The 14,672-nt window shown below is 32.2% G+C and overlaps 3 long non-coding RNA genes across 3 annotated transcripts in view; 1 reads left to right on the forward strand and 2 right to left on the reverse strand.

Moving 5' to 3' along the window:
* Positions 1–14,672, reverse strand: part of LOC149484955 (uncharacterized) — a 105,569-nt gene that overhangs the window by 72,733 nt on the left and 18,164 nt on the right. The window lies entirely within an intron of this gene.
* Positions 5,829–7,054, reverse strand: LOC149484957 (uncharacterized). Its single transcript, XR_016316245.1, has 3 exons — positions 6,765–7,054; positions 6,577–6,638; positions 5,829–6,502 (listed from the first exon to the last, which is right to left on the reverse strand). It is a non-coding gene; the product is annotated as an uncharacterized LOC149484957 (long non-coding RNA).
* On the forward strand, positions 10,246–11,560 carry LOC149484958 (uncharacterized). The gene is made up of 3 exons (XR_016316246.1): positions 10,246–10,819; positions 10,946–11,007; positions 11,082–11,560. It is a non-coding gene; the product is annotated as an uncharacterized LOC149484958 (long non-coding RNA).

The raw sequence follows: 14,672 nt of genomic DNA on the forward strand, positions 1-14,672 counted from the left end.
AATAACATCACCAAATTACCTATGTCAAAATATGGATTAAACTATGCGATAATAAGTAACTCTACAACGTTGTTAATATGGTATGACTCTACTAATCTTACATTTACTATTGATATTTGAACTCTTACAGATTTAGGAAGAAGAAAGAAGCGATGTATTACATTATTAGAATCAGTCTGCGACTTCTACTTTCAAGTTTCCTAAAAGTCAATTACTTTTTTGCCAAACTGACAACAAATGCGTCACATTTAAGCTATAACTTTCAATTACATGCACCTGTAAAAACTATCTCATCCAGCCAATATGAGTAGTTTAATGAAAGACAAGGGACAAAGGGTTGCAATAAGCCCCAGTCTCCCCGCTGATAGGATTAGCTGCCCGTTATTGTTTTAATTACTGATATATGGGGGTATTAATGCAATTATATAAATCTGTTCGCTTATATGCCAATATTTTGGTTAGAAGTTTGTTGGCGTATAATTTTAGAAATTATGTGATAAATGATGATTGAAATGTATCTAAAACACAGATTTTTGAAGTTTTTATCTGTTTCGGCATATTATAGGTATTTAAAATTACGTTTTTTTTACGTATCTTTGTCTTTTTTATTTTGTATTCTTAATCGTGCAATGTGTGAAAGTAATCATGCCAAATAAATTAAAATAATAATTGTTAAGTCTCTCCTAAAAAATAATGTAAATAAAAATTTGCCACTTGAAGAATTGTACATAGAAAAATCTCATTAACTTTACATAGAAGTATTGACATGATGGCAGGATTATCTATAATACGATGTGACTGAAGAGAAGCGAGGTGGAATTGACCACATATGTCGATTTTACCCCTAGCCCCTCGCTAAGTTTACGCTTTATAATAAATACCATGTGCGCGATGTAATTTCAATTGCTATTTCGAAATGTTATATTGATTTATTGTTATTTCTATACTAATATAAAAAACCGTCTGTGCTTATGTATGGAAGATTCTTAAAATATTAGGGCAATTACAGGAATTATATAATCATTTTGATGATTTTTTATCATTTTGATGTATGTAAAACGATGTTAAAAATATAATAGATAAACGATACTCATCCATTCCCGTATATTTGGGTTTAACCCAAAAAAAATGTTGTTTTATACTAAAAATATTTATTTAATAATCGAGTATTTCATTTGTAATTAACTTATTTGTTCATCCACCTGCCGACATATTGGACTTCATCATTTTGAACGTAATTAAAATTCATTAATTAAGGCTTTTAATTAGTATTTAAAAAGTTCTTGGATGGTACATTGTTAAAATGTATACACGTACTTAACATTATCTATACTAATATTATAAAGCTGAAGAGTTTGTTTGTTTGTTTGAACGTGCTAATCTCAGGAACTACTGGTCCGATTTGAAATATTTTTTCGTGTTAGATAGCTCATTCATGGAAAAAAGCTATTGGCTATATTATATCATCACGGTAGACTTACCGTGATGATATAATATATTATTGGACTCAATAAGACCGGAGCCACGCGGGCGAAACCGCGGAGCGCAGTTAGTATATCAATATAATAATGCATTGTCAGGCTCAAAATTTATCTCTTGAAATGCGCTGAATGATCGAAATTAAAGCTTATCTAATTTAAACTTTATTTATGTAATTAAGAGTGTACTTTACGATACGTATTAGCTATCCATGATCAGATGAATACGTTTGAAAGCGTTAGCAATAATCAAGTTTATTTACAAACTAGCGGTCCGCCCCGGCTTCGCCCGTGGTACATATTTACGTTTTCTCTACATAAGAACCATCCTCGTACTTCAAGGAATATAATAGAAAAGAATTATCGAAATCGGTTCAGCCGTTCACACGTGATGCCGTGACAACGCGAAACGGGTGCGGACCCGCCGCCTTTTTATAGCTCCCGCCGCGAAGCGCGTCGTACGCGGCAACTGATACACAAAAATAATCCTTATGGCATGATTCTGTAATTCACGCGCGATGACTTATAGCGTATTTTATGTATAACTTTGGTGTTTCTACACCGATTTACATGATTCTTTTACTATAACCTGCCCAGGAGTATGAAGAATAATTGTGCCAAATTTGGTTAAAATCCGTCGTGTAGTTTTTGTTTCTATAACGAATATACAGACAGACAGACAGACAGACAGACAGACAGACAAAAATTTTACTGATTGCATTTTTGGCATCAGTAGCGATCCCTTATCACCCCTTCATAGTTTTTTTTTAAATATATTTCATGTACAGAATTGGCCTTTCTACAGATTTATTATAAGTATAGATATAGATGAAATGATTCTCCAGGCAATGTGAAGTCAAGTACTTATTAATTTATTGGGAACTTTTGTTCTTCAATTATTAAAGGACATTATTATAGTTAACTGTCTTACTAATGACTGCAATCTTATTGTTTGTTTTGCGCAGGGAGGTCACAGGACTTAATTGAATGCTCGGTGTTATGTAAGATTCTTAAAATATAAAAAATTCCAAAAAACATGATAATAATTGGAATTTAATAAATCTAGAAAATTCCATGACAATTATCTAACAAAAACAGTTTATAATCGGATCGTTTGTCCTATACATTATTAAATTCTAATATTTAAATACAGTTACAAGTTAAACAAGTAAAGTTTCCAAAATATTATCTCATTGTAATTTTAATGTAAATTTACATAATACAAGCGAAATATTTGGACACGTTTGCATTCGTCGTCAACAATAAAAGTTAAAAAGCACGACTCTGAGCAATTTGTTTACACTAGAAACTAGTTATCCGTTTGCATTGTTAGAATAAAAATTAGTAATTTTATTCAAGCCGTGACGAAGGGTTCTCACCCTAGCGTAATCGAGCCACAGAGTAAAAAATATTCGAACAATGTATCGATATTCTTGCAGTAGCGTAACTTTTGGTGATCGTTTTAGGGTATACTGTGGCACGTATTTTTGTTAAGGTTAGGGACAACCGTGACGAAATTGTGTGGGGTATTGATGCAACCCTTCCACACACCGCGTTGCGGCAGAGATGCTGTGTACTGCGACTTGTATGTTTGATCGTAGAAAGTTACGAGATAACGTTACAAAAGGTCCGGTAAAGGTAAAGGTACGTTAAAAAGTTGTCATTATAATTTTTAAAAGTAAAGCTGTTTAAAGTGATAATATGACATGTATGTATATTGAATTTAACGAAACTTATATCATCTAAAATCAATTCAATCATCAAACTAACAGGTACACAAGGTAACAAAAGCCAATACTTTATCAAATAAAAAAAAACTTTTTTAACTGATTGCTCTATTTTTTTTGTCTTCTATGAAAAGTCAAAAATATATTCTACATAACACAACATTTTGATTAACAAGTAACCTCCATACAACAAGTATCCTGCGTTACATCAAGTATCAAACCGATAGATCGCAGTATAATCAACCCCACGTGGAAGCGTGAAATTCGTACAATAAATGCCTTTGTATTGCGGCCTGTTGACTTTCAGACGAAACCGCTAACAATATATAACTTGTTCGCTTTCTGTTTCAAGTTATTATGCCATTTTCCAAGCTTTTCTAACTACTGTACCTTATGAATTTAACGTAAAGCATATTAAAAATACGCTATGAAATTATTGATATTAAATAAATTTTAATAATGTTAATTGTTGCGTTACCATATTTTTTAGATGTTTCGAACACTTTAGAAAGAGAAGATTCACGTTTAAAAAGGTACGTTCAATTCTAGCTTTGATAAATTATTATTATTGACGTAAATCCCCCTGTAAAACCAAGCACACAAAAAAATAAAATACGCTATGAACTCAGAACATCCGTTGATTTTAGAATCGTGAAAATGCACCTGTTTTGTAAGTTGCTCTACCTCTTCTGAAATTAAAGGAAATCCTTTTTGAAATGGTGACTGATGGTAAAGTATAAAAGGATCTAAATTGTAAGAGCTAACAACATTATGACGATGTAAAATTTGTTGTTCGGTTGAACGCGCTAATCCCAGGAACTAGTGGTCCGAATTGAAATATTACTTTTGTGTTGGATAATCCTATTATCGAGAAATGCTTTAGGCTCATTTATATCACGCTTCGACAAATAGGAACCCAGCGGCAATGAAAATTGTTGCAAAAATATTACTTTTGAAAATAGACGAAGTTAGGGGGGTCAGCTAGTTTTATCATACTAATAAATTAATGCTAAAGTTTATTACGGTGGAACGTTAAAACTGCTGTACGGATTTGGATTATACTTTTAAGGAATAGAGGTGGATTCATACATCAGAATAATACATGAGCTATATAAATACTTTATTTTGCACGTAGGTTCGTATGCCGGTAAAACCACGCGCACTGTGAGTGTAGTGATAAATAGCAATTGGAATATACTTGAAATTAACTAAGTATTATAAATAGCAATGATAACTCAAATAAAATATAAACAATAAAAAAAAACATTCAAACACTCCAGTCCTTATTTGATACTAGATGGCGCTGCAACATCCGGGTATTTGTCAATGTAATTTTGCACCTTACACAGTTACCTTAAGATTTATTATCCTTCACCCCGTCCGTCCAGTGGCTAGTTATGTCCCGCCATTACTTAGCGATGTGACTGCGATCGATTGATTTTATCATACAGCTTGTTGTGATACCTATGTACGTGGTGGGGCTACATGGTGCTTAGTTTAAAATGATTTATATTGCTTTTATAGCAATGGTCTTATTGGAGTATAAGAGCTGATTCTTTCGATTCTATATAAACGGTAAGTTTTTTTTATTTTTATTACAGCTTTATAGGAGCTTTGTTGAATGAATAAATATATTTCTAAGCAATCTATGTGTTTTATTTTATAACCATTTGTAATTGAAGTATTTTAAAGTTAAACTTTATTATCAGTGTTAATTAATGATATTTTGTGGCGAGGGAATCATTTATTTAGATAAATTACTACCTAGAGCTTTTGGTATTAAAATTTTTATTTTGTGTATTAAAGAATAAATGAATAGAAAGCATGCAGGTTTAGAAACAAAATCAAACGTTGAAGCAATCAAATAGGCGTCCAATAGGAATTTCATTTTCATATTAAGACGATACACAAAAAAAAATCCACTGCTTGGCGGGCGGAGTCTAATAGCTCGCTATCGCGAACGCCGGTGTGCGCGAAGTCATTCTTGCATACTCGCCGCGCTGCCGCTGGCCGACTCGGGACAAACATGTATGGAGTCGTCATACAGTTATAATATTGTTATACATTTATTCAATTGTTGATTTATTGGTTTTATTTTCTTGCTTATAAACAAATAATCTTCTTTCCAACAACAACTTAGACATTATTAATAATTATTATTATTTCGTAATGTTTACTTTATTACAAAATAATACAGGTTATAAATAATCTTTAAAATATGTAACAAAAAATATTGTTACTCTGAAAAAATGAAATGGTACTCAATAACGCGGACTACTGAATTGATTTAGATAGAATTTGATGCTGACGTAGATATTACATCATGCCCAGAAATGAAAGGTACTATTTCTGAAAGAAGTTATAAACCCTAATTCTTCTCAGTCAAAGTCAAGAGTGGAAGATATCACTAATACAGTAAAACTGATGCGAAACTTTGGATGTTAATTTGTATATTTTTTTGTTAGTTGTTACTTAATCACGTCAAGACTACATTACCAATTTTGATAAAATATAGCTAATTGCCTGGATTTACACATAGGATACTTTTTATCCGAACTGAACACTTCTGTGGGATAAAACAGGATTCACGATATAACCTAATTCCACGCGGGCAAAGCCGCGGTCGGAATGATTTTTTTTTAATAAAAAAATTGTTTAAAAAAAACACAAAATATATTGACGCATGTATTTATTTTTTGCACTCTATTATAATTGTAATTATTCATTACAAATAATCAAAATAAAATAGCCAGAACAAAGTTAGGCCCTGGTAGGGTAGGTAGGCAGGTACAGCAATGTGAGACGAACACTGGCTTATTTATACCAATAATAATGTATTATAAACATTAAATTAAGTTTACTTTCTAACAACAAAAATACATAATATTAGCTAATGTGAAAGCGAATCAACCAATCATCCCACAAAAATGAAATGTGCACACAAATATTCATCCAAATCGGTTCATGTCAGATCACCCAGGAACTCAATTTAATATACTTACACAAAATTTTTCTAAATGAAAACTCACATTACTATGTAAATATGAATATAAACCTGTTTTATTACTAAGCAATTTCCCGCACAGGTGTAGTAAGTATAAATGAAATAAATATCAACATCAAATTCTTTATACAACATACTTATCTACCACCTTCTAAGAAATGTAATTCTTGAAATTATTTCGTATTTTTTTTAAATATAATACTACTCCAATGAGCTCCTGTTCCATATTATGTCCGCCATACTTCCACTAAGTTCACCATGATTTTTATTTCTTTGCACTTTGTTGCTTTTTGCTAAAAATGGAATCATGCGATAAAACCAGTAGAACGTTGATAACATACATTTTTGACTGAATAAAGGTACTTACGAAGGAGTGGGTTCACATTGTGAACAATCAGTGGGTTTATTTTCCTTCTGGATTCCGGATTTCTGAAAAGATTATCTATGCTATAAATGAAAAAATCTTACACATTCGTTATGTACTTAAAACAGGGGTACATATCAAACATCGTCTATAATACAATTATCATCAAATTTAAAATAAAACCAACTTACTTCATTAATTTGTTCCAATTGTAAGCATTCTTTTTCCTCCAACCTTTATGTTTCTTCTTCTTATTTTCTTTATTGTCCCCATTTGTCTCATTTTGTCTTATCGTGTTGTCACCCTTTTTTACGATTGCGCGAGCGACACAAGTTCCCCGTGTGACGGCCGTAGCGGGAATGACTCGTGCAGCGATCGGGGTAGGAAGGTACAGGGCGGCTCTCGCTATATTGGCTGGTCGCGCGCTAATTTCAAGTATTTCTTGTTTATTTCAAAACCATCGCATATTTCAAAATTCTAAATCGGTAGACGTATAGTTTGTATGTTTTATAGTTAATATCCAAAAAGTCGTAACTTTACGTTTGTTATTTTGAAGATGCCAGAGATTATAAAAAAATAACAATGAGAACTTTGTATTTTTTTTCTATCGAGAAAATATCATGGAATCATGTTTCTAAAACGGTAGACGTATTGTGTTACTATTGAACTTTCTTGTCAAGAATTTTCATCACGACAACTTTAATAATATAAAAATTACGAAGGTTTAAAAAGGGCCGTAAATGTTAGAAAAATTAATTCATCACCTTAATAGTATTTCGCAGACGCCATGTAAGCCTTGCTTAACCCACCACAGAACCAGTACCGGCAGGTGTAGACTCGCCTCCCGGGTGCGCTCATTATTGTTATGTAATTTAATTGCAACCATTAAAATACCTCTTTATAGCCCGAGAAAATTACATTTTTCTTCAAACACATCAGTTAACTTTCTTTTTTGCTAAAAGGTTAATTTTATAAAAAGTCTCCCTAACTTTACAATGGTCTTCGTAGTAGGAAGGTGACATAAAATTGAGTTCGGAATGTTTATTGTAAAAAATATAATTGTCTTTGATACTTGGAATGGATATTTCATAAACAATGATATTGCTATCGCTTAGAATATTAACAGGGTCGAATGATGATGTTTTTTTAATTCTTATAGGAGAAAAAGATGCCTTGAATATCTACTAAGTGACTGCACGTTGATATGTTTCTTTTTAACTTTTTGCACATTGTATTTGAACCTGTATATTGATATTAAAATAATATAATTATTCTTTGAACACCTGTCTATATTCTTCAAATATATTAGTGTTTAATAGTTGATTATTTTGTTTAAATATTACATTCCCCATGGAAATTCCTGTCACTTCTTCTTACTATTTTAAACTTTTGATGAATATATTTTCTAGAATATCTCCGATTTGTGTAGGTACCATACCAAAAAATTATGACTCTCTTTTGAGTATTTATTGTTTAAAAATCATATCATAAATGTATATTCAATCCTCAAACGTTGCTCAACCTTTTCCCGCGTAAATTGGAACAGGAAAATAAGGAATTAATGAGTCTTATTATAGCTTTAAGCTGGTACAATTGGAGATATTTGCGCGTCTATTAATCAACTGGCTTCATCGTGCGATTATAAGCTTTCGCGAGGGTGCAACAGCTCTATATAAATTAGCTGGTGATGAAAAGCTCTAGTGATGGGATGCTGAGTATTATGATTATTTGTCGATAATAGAGTATATAAATTTTCGATAATAACGTATCTTGTTTGTGGCTATAAGATTAATGTTAAAATAGTTTGGAAAATCCAAAAGTGCACGCCTCATAATTTTTTTTAATAATTATTTATTAATTATTATTTTTGTTTATTTAATAACAATTAAACCACATCGAATCAGACCCTGAAAAATGAAAGGGTTCTATTCCTGAGCATACTCAAGCTTAAGAGAAAAAAAAAGACTCGATTAGTAAAGTATTTCGGTCGCTATCGTGTTAACAAGAAAATCCTCCGCACATACAGACACACGGACGTCCAAGACAGAACTTTTTTAAACTGTTTTTTAACTAGTTTAAATAACAAAAATGACATCAAAAATATCATGAATGTTAAAAATAGTGTTTTTTCTTAATATGTGTGTGTATGTATTATCTTACAAGTGCAATGTATGATACATAAAGACATTTTAAGTTTGAAAAATCAGATGTTTTGCGCCAAGTGACAGTAGTACCCACCTCAACGCTTCGCTTATGAGGCGTGCAAAATTACCAATTAACTACAAAATAAACTTGCTCAAACCTTTGTGACTCCATTAAATTATTGTAGCTTACCCAGGCCAAGTTATAGAGCGATAACATTATTGTAATATAATTAATCACTTGTGTCTTTTCACATTTTTTTCACGTACCATTAAAAGTTAAAACACTGGATTAAAACATTATTAAATATTCCGTTACATTTTTAGCTGTAGGTAGTACACGTCATCAGAAATTACATCCACCAGCAAACGACAGGTAATTTTTTACATCTAAAAATAAAATCCACACAAACTACATTCAAAATTAATTGCCAATACATCACCATAAATATATCGATAGATTGTTATCGAGCCAAACATCGACAAATCATCCCATCCCGCGCAACCCTTTCGCGGCTGCATGGCCCCGAGCGCAACGGAACATTTAACGAAATTAAAGTGAGTGTGAACGCTGCAGGGTTAACTATTCCATTCAGTTTATTGCGCGCAATTCCCTCTTAACCCTTCGCTGCTTAATAAAGATATAGAGGCCTATTAGGTACTTTTAAATACCGATCGAGGGTTAACTTAATTTAATTAAGTGTGACCAGCTCTGCCCGCATAGATATTAGCATGTGCAACTTATTATGTATTTTAGGATGTCTTGGATTTTCCCTAGGGGTATGGGGCAGATGTATTCAACATCTGTTTAAAAGTTCGATTTGCTATACGTGACGGGTAAGTATGTGTATAAAATATATTATATAGAGAACAAATCCAAGACTTCTTGAGTCCCTAGCAAACCATTGTACCAAGGAGACACTGGGCATTGGTATAAACCATACTTAAATATAATGAAATAAAACACGGTATCGAAATAACAAACGATTTAATCACATAGAACATCAGGCTTTACAAAAATAAATACATTTACATAAAACACATCTTAATTGAAACTATTTTCGTCTGTTAACAAAGCATCTGACATACACCAGACGTGTACACAGGTAGGAACTATGTGAAATGATTATTCATAAGTCCAGTATTGTTTCATCCAAACAGAATGGATGTGTCAAAACTGTTATTGATATGATGGTAATTGAATAATAGCCAGTTTCAAGTTCTGGATGTGTTCTGTTTAGTTTATCTGTCAGTTTAGTGACAAATAATTTATTAGTTATAGTGTTGGTTATGGTATCAGTAACTTAATAAGCAAGTGATGAAACTGACGCTTACTGTGTTATGTTATAATTTTTATTTAATAACACTTTTTCATTCTAATTTATTTAGGATTTAGCTAAGAAAATAACAAATTTTAGAAGCGTGGTCGCTGAAGGGTTACATAGCTAATAATAAAATATTATACAAATAGTAAGGATGAAAAATAAACTTTTAATCGAAGTCCGCTTAACATGTCCGTTTATCAACTTAAGGTGATGAATTAATTTTTCTAACATTTACGGCCCTTTTTAAACCTTCGTAATTTTTATATTATTAAAGTTGTCGTGATGAAAATTCTTGACAAGAAAGTTCAATAGTAACACAATACGTCTACCGTTTTAGAAACATGATTCCATGATATTTTCTCGATAGAAAAAAAATACAAAGTTCTCATTGTTATTTTTTTTTAATCTCTGGCATCTTCAAAATAACAAACGTAAAGTTACGACTTTTTGGATATTAACTATAAAATATACAACCTATACGTCTACCGTGTTAGAATTTTGAAATATGCGATGGTTTTGAAATAAACAAGAAATACTTGAAATTAGCGCCTGACCAGCCAATATAGCGAGAGCCGCCCTGTATCTTCCTACCCCGATCGCTGCACGAGTCATTCCCGCTACGGCCGTCACACGGGGAACTTGTGTCGCTTGCGCAATCGTAAAAAAGGGTGACAACACGATAAGACAAAATGAGACAAATGGGGACAATAAAGAAAATAAGAAGAAGAAACATAAAGGTTGGAGGAAAAAGAATGCTTACAATTGGAACAAATTAATGAAGTAAGTTGGTTTTATTTTAAATTTGATGATAATTGTATTATAGACGATGTTTGATATGTACCCCTGTTTTAAGTACATAACGAATGTGTAAGATTTTTTCATTTATAGCATAAATAATCTTTTCAGAAATCCGGAATCCAGAAGGAAAATAAACCCACTGATTGTTCACAATGTGAACCCACTCCTTCGTAAGTACCTTTATTCAGTCAAAAATGTATGTTATCAACGCTCTACTGGTTTTATCGCATGATTCCATTTTTAGCAAAAAGCAACAAAGTGCAAAGAAATAAAAAATCATGGTGAACTTAGTGGAAGTATGGTGGACGTAATATGGAATTATGGAACAGGAGCTCGTTGGAGTAGTATTATATTTTAAAAAAATACGAAAAAATTTCAAGAATTTCTTAGTAGGTGGTAGATAAGTATGTTGTATAAAGAATTTGATGTTGATATTTATTTCATTTATACTTACTACACCTGTGCGGGAAATTGCTTAGTACTAAAACCGGTTTATATTCATATTTACATAGTAATGTGAGTTTTCATTTCGAAAAATTTTGTGTAAGTATATTAAATTGAGTTCCTGGGTGATCTGGAAACACAATTGGACCCGGAGGATGGCGCTGCAGTCACTCCTCCTAATCACATGAACCGATTTGGATGAATATTTGTGTGCACATTTCATTGTTGTGGGATGATTGGTTGATTCGTTTTCACATTAGCTAATATTATGTATTTTTGATGTTAGAAAGTAAACTTAATTTAATGTTTATAATACATTATTATTGGTATAAATAAGCCAGTGTTCGTCTCACATTGCTGTACCTGCCTACCTATCCTACCAGGGCCTAACTTTGTTCTGGCTATTTTATTTTGATTATTTGTAATGAATAATTACAATTATAATAGAGTGCAAAAAATAAATACATGCGTCAATATATTTTGTGTTTTTTTTAAACAATTTTTTTATTTAAAAAAATATCATTCCGACCGCGGCTTTGCCCGCGTGGAATTAGGTTATATCGTGAATCCTGTTTTATCCCACAGAAGTGTTCAGTTCGGATAAAAAGTATCCTATGTGTAAATCCAGGCAATTAGCTATATTTTATCAAAATTAGTAATGTAGTCTTGACGTGATTAAGTAACAACTAACAAAAAAATATACAAATTAACATCCAAAGTTTCGCATCAGTTTTACTGTATTAGCGATATCTTCCACTCTTGACTTTGACTGAGAAGAATTAGGGTTTATAACTTCTTTCAGAAATAGTACCTTTCATTTCTGGGCATGATGATCTACGTCAGCATCAAATTCTATCTAAATCAATTCAGTAGTCCGCGTAATTAGGTACCATTTCATTTTTTCAGAGTAACAATATTTTTTGTTATTTTAAAGATTATTTATAACCTGTATTATTTTGTAATAAAGTAAACATTACGAAATAATAATAATTAATAATTATTAATAATGTCTAAGTAGTTGTTAAAAAGAAGATAATTTTGTGTTTATAAGCAAGAAAATAAAACCAATAAATCAACAATTAAATATATGTATAACAATATTATAACTGTATGACGACTCCATACATGTTTGTCCCGAGTCGGCCAGCGGCAGCGCGGCGAGTATGCAAGAATGACTTCGCGCACACCCGCGTTCGCGATAGCGAGCTATTAGACTCCGCCCGCCAAGCAGTGGATTTTTTTTTGTGTATCGTCTTAAATAGAATTATCTGAGCGCTAAAAATTAAAATATACAGATTTATTTTCGTATTAATGTGCAAAAAGCATATAGGTAATTACGATAATAATTAAATAGTTATAACGTAAAAAGGAAATGGTAAAGCATCATAAAAACAAAAAGTTACATAAAAATGGTTTTAAATAGTTGATAGTTTGACAGTGCAGTAACTAGGACACGCCATGGCAAGAGGCAGAAGGTCTACGATTGGCGGGAAGAACACGAAGCAATATACTTTTGGATACGGTAATTTATATCTTTAATTTATTTATAACTTCACTGATTATATTTTGAATAAAAATTTAATTAAGCTCATCAGCATCAAATTAAGCGTGTTATGTTTTTGTTATAAAATGAACAAAACATCCCGATTAAAACTTTATTTGTGGGAAAATGAATATCAGTTTAAAACAGCAATAATTGACGGACAGTTACAGTACTCTACAACTTGTAGGTTGATTTTAATGCAACAAAAGACAACTCACTCAATAAAGAACACGCTAAAACAACAACTGCAGTAAAATCAGCCTTAATTCTACCCTACAGATGCCTCATCAAAACTTCACACTCATTACACTCACAGGAGCGTTTGACAGTTTTTCACAATCGCTAAAGGTTAATAGAAAGTCGGTAAAACAATCGAGTCCGTCACAATGGCTATTGTGTTTCGTGTTGAGTCACGCTGGATGTCGCGGTATGTTCTAGGTCGGTGTAGAATACGTGTGTTATAGTATTAATAATATCATATACTAGCGGTCCGCCCCGGCTTCGCCCGTGGTACATATTTCGCAATAAAAGGTAGCCTATGTTCTTTCTCAGGGTCTAAAGATTATCTGTGCCAAATTTCATCAAAATCGGTCCAGTAGTTTATGCGTGAAAACCGTACATACATAATTACAAACCTTTCCTCTTGATAATATTAAGTATACTTACGTAACTTAACAGTTAGGTGAATGAGCATCCAGAATTACTCAATTTAGAATTGTTAGCTGGTTCATTTATCGACGCTTATATACGGTACTGAGATTCTATAGGCATACGTGATAACTTATAGGTGTAGAGCAGAGAAGTAATGAAAAATGGGAATAATATTGCTTTTGCTTTTGAGAGTAGACATTGCGTGGGTCAGGTAGTATTATTTTAGAAACGATATTTATCATAAATCAAACACTTAATGAAAAATGCAGCTTAAATCAAGCTACTACCTTACGCTAGATTTTGCCATTAATTTAAACAGGTTTCATGCAAAGCTTCGTGTACATTTTTAACATTTGTGTCATCCGTCAATACAAATTGAGTATAATAATTTTTCTATACGACTCGAGTCGACTTTTGATTTAAAACAAAAAACGATCAATTTAACTAAACCCGTCTACATTCACCGCTAAATCTCCAAGCGCAGGCAAATGATGGAAAGCCTCCAATAAGGTAATTGTTTCCCGGCGGATGTGGGACCGTCCCAAATCAGGGATAAATCAGATAAGGGCGAAATAAAACGTCGCTACTGACCGCTGCCGCCCAAGAACTGCGGTTGCTACGGGGCCATGAATAACGCGTTTATTTCAACTTTATCTATTAACTTTGTTATAAAATTTCGTTATTAATCAAGATAAGTAATTAAAACTATTTAAAAGATTAGATTAGACTAATTATATTTTTCGATTCTTGTAATGTGCAAGATCCTTACATTTTAGTCAATAAAATTTGTGTATCAGAGCATTCAAATCAACCAAATTTTTATAAAAGTGAAGCGATTTATTGGTTTTTAAGTACCTATTTATGTTTGTGTATCATCCACCAGCTTATGAACTTACCAACATGATAATAAATTATTATATCGTTTTATCAATTTGTAGCCAGTTTCGTGGCCCGACAAAGGGCGGATTTGTATGTCCGGTATATGCTTAGTAGAAATGTGCTCGGATGGAAAATGAGACAGATGGCTCTCCGCAGGCCACTTATCTAAACCTGATCAGACTTTCACGTATATCATCGTTTTGTTTTCTATTTGTGTATAAGTCAACTTTATAAGTAACAAACTTACAAATTGTTACAAGGTTCAAAGTCAATCATTCAATATTTAATGAAAATATGTAGCAAACACAATATTCTGTA

Source organism: Colias philodice, chromosome 11 (genome assembly GCF_061535455.1).
Source record: "Colias philodice isolate Cphi_HAF_F1 chromosome 11, ilColPhil1 Martin Lab GWU primary, whole genome shotgun sequence".
Classification (NCBI taxonomy): Eukaryota; Metazoa; Arthropoda; class Insecta; order Lepidoptera; family Pieridae; genus Colias; species Colias philodice.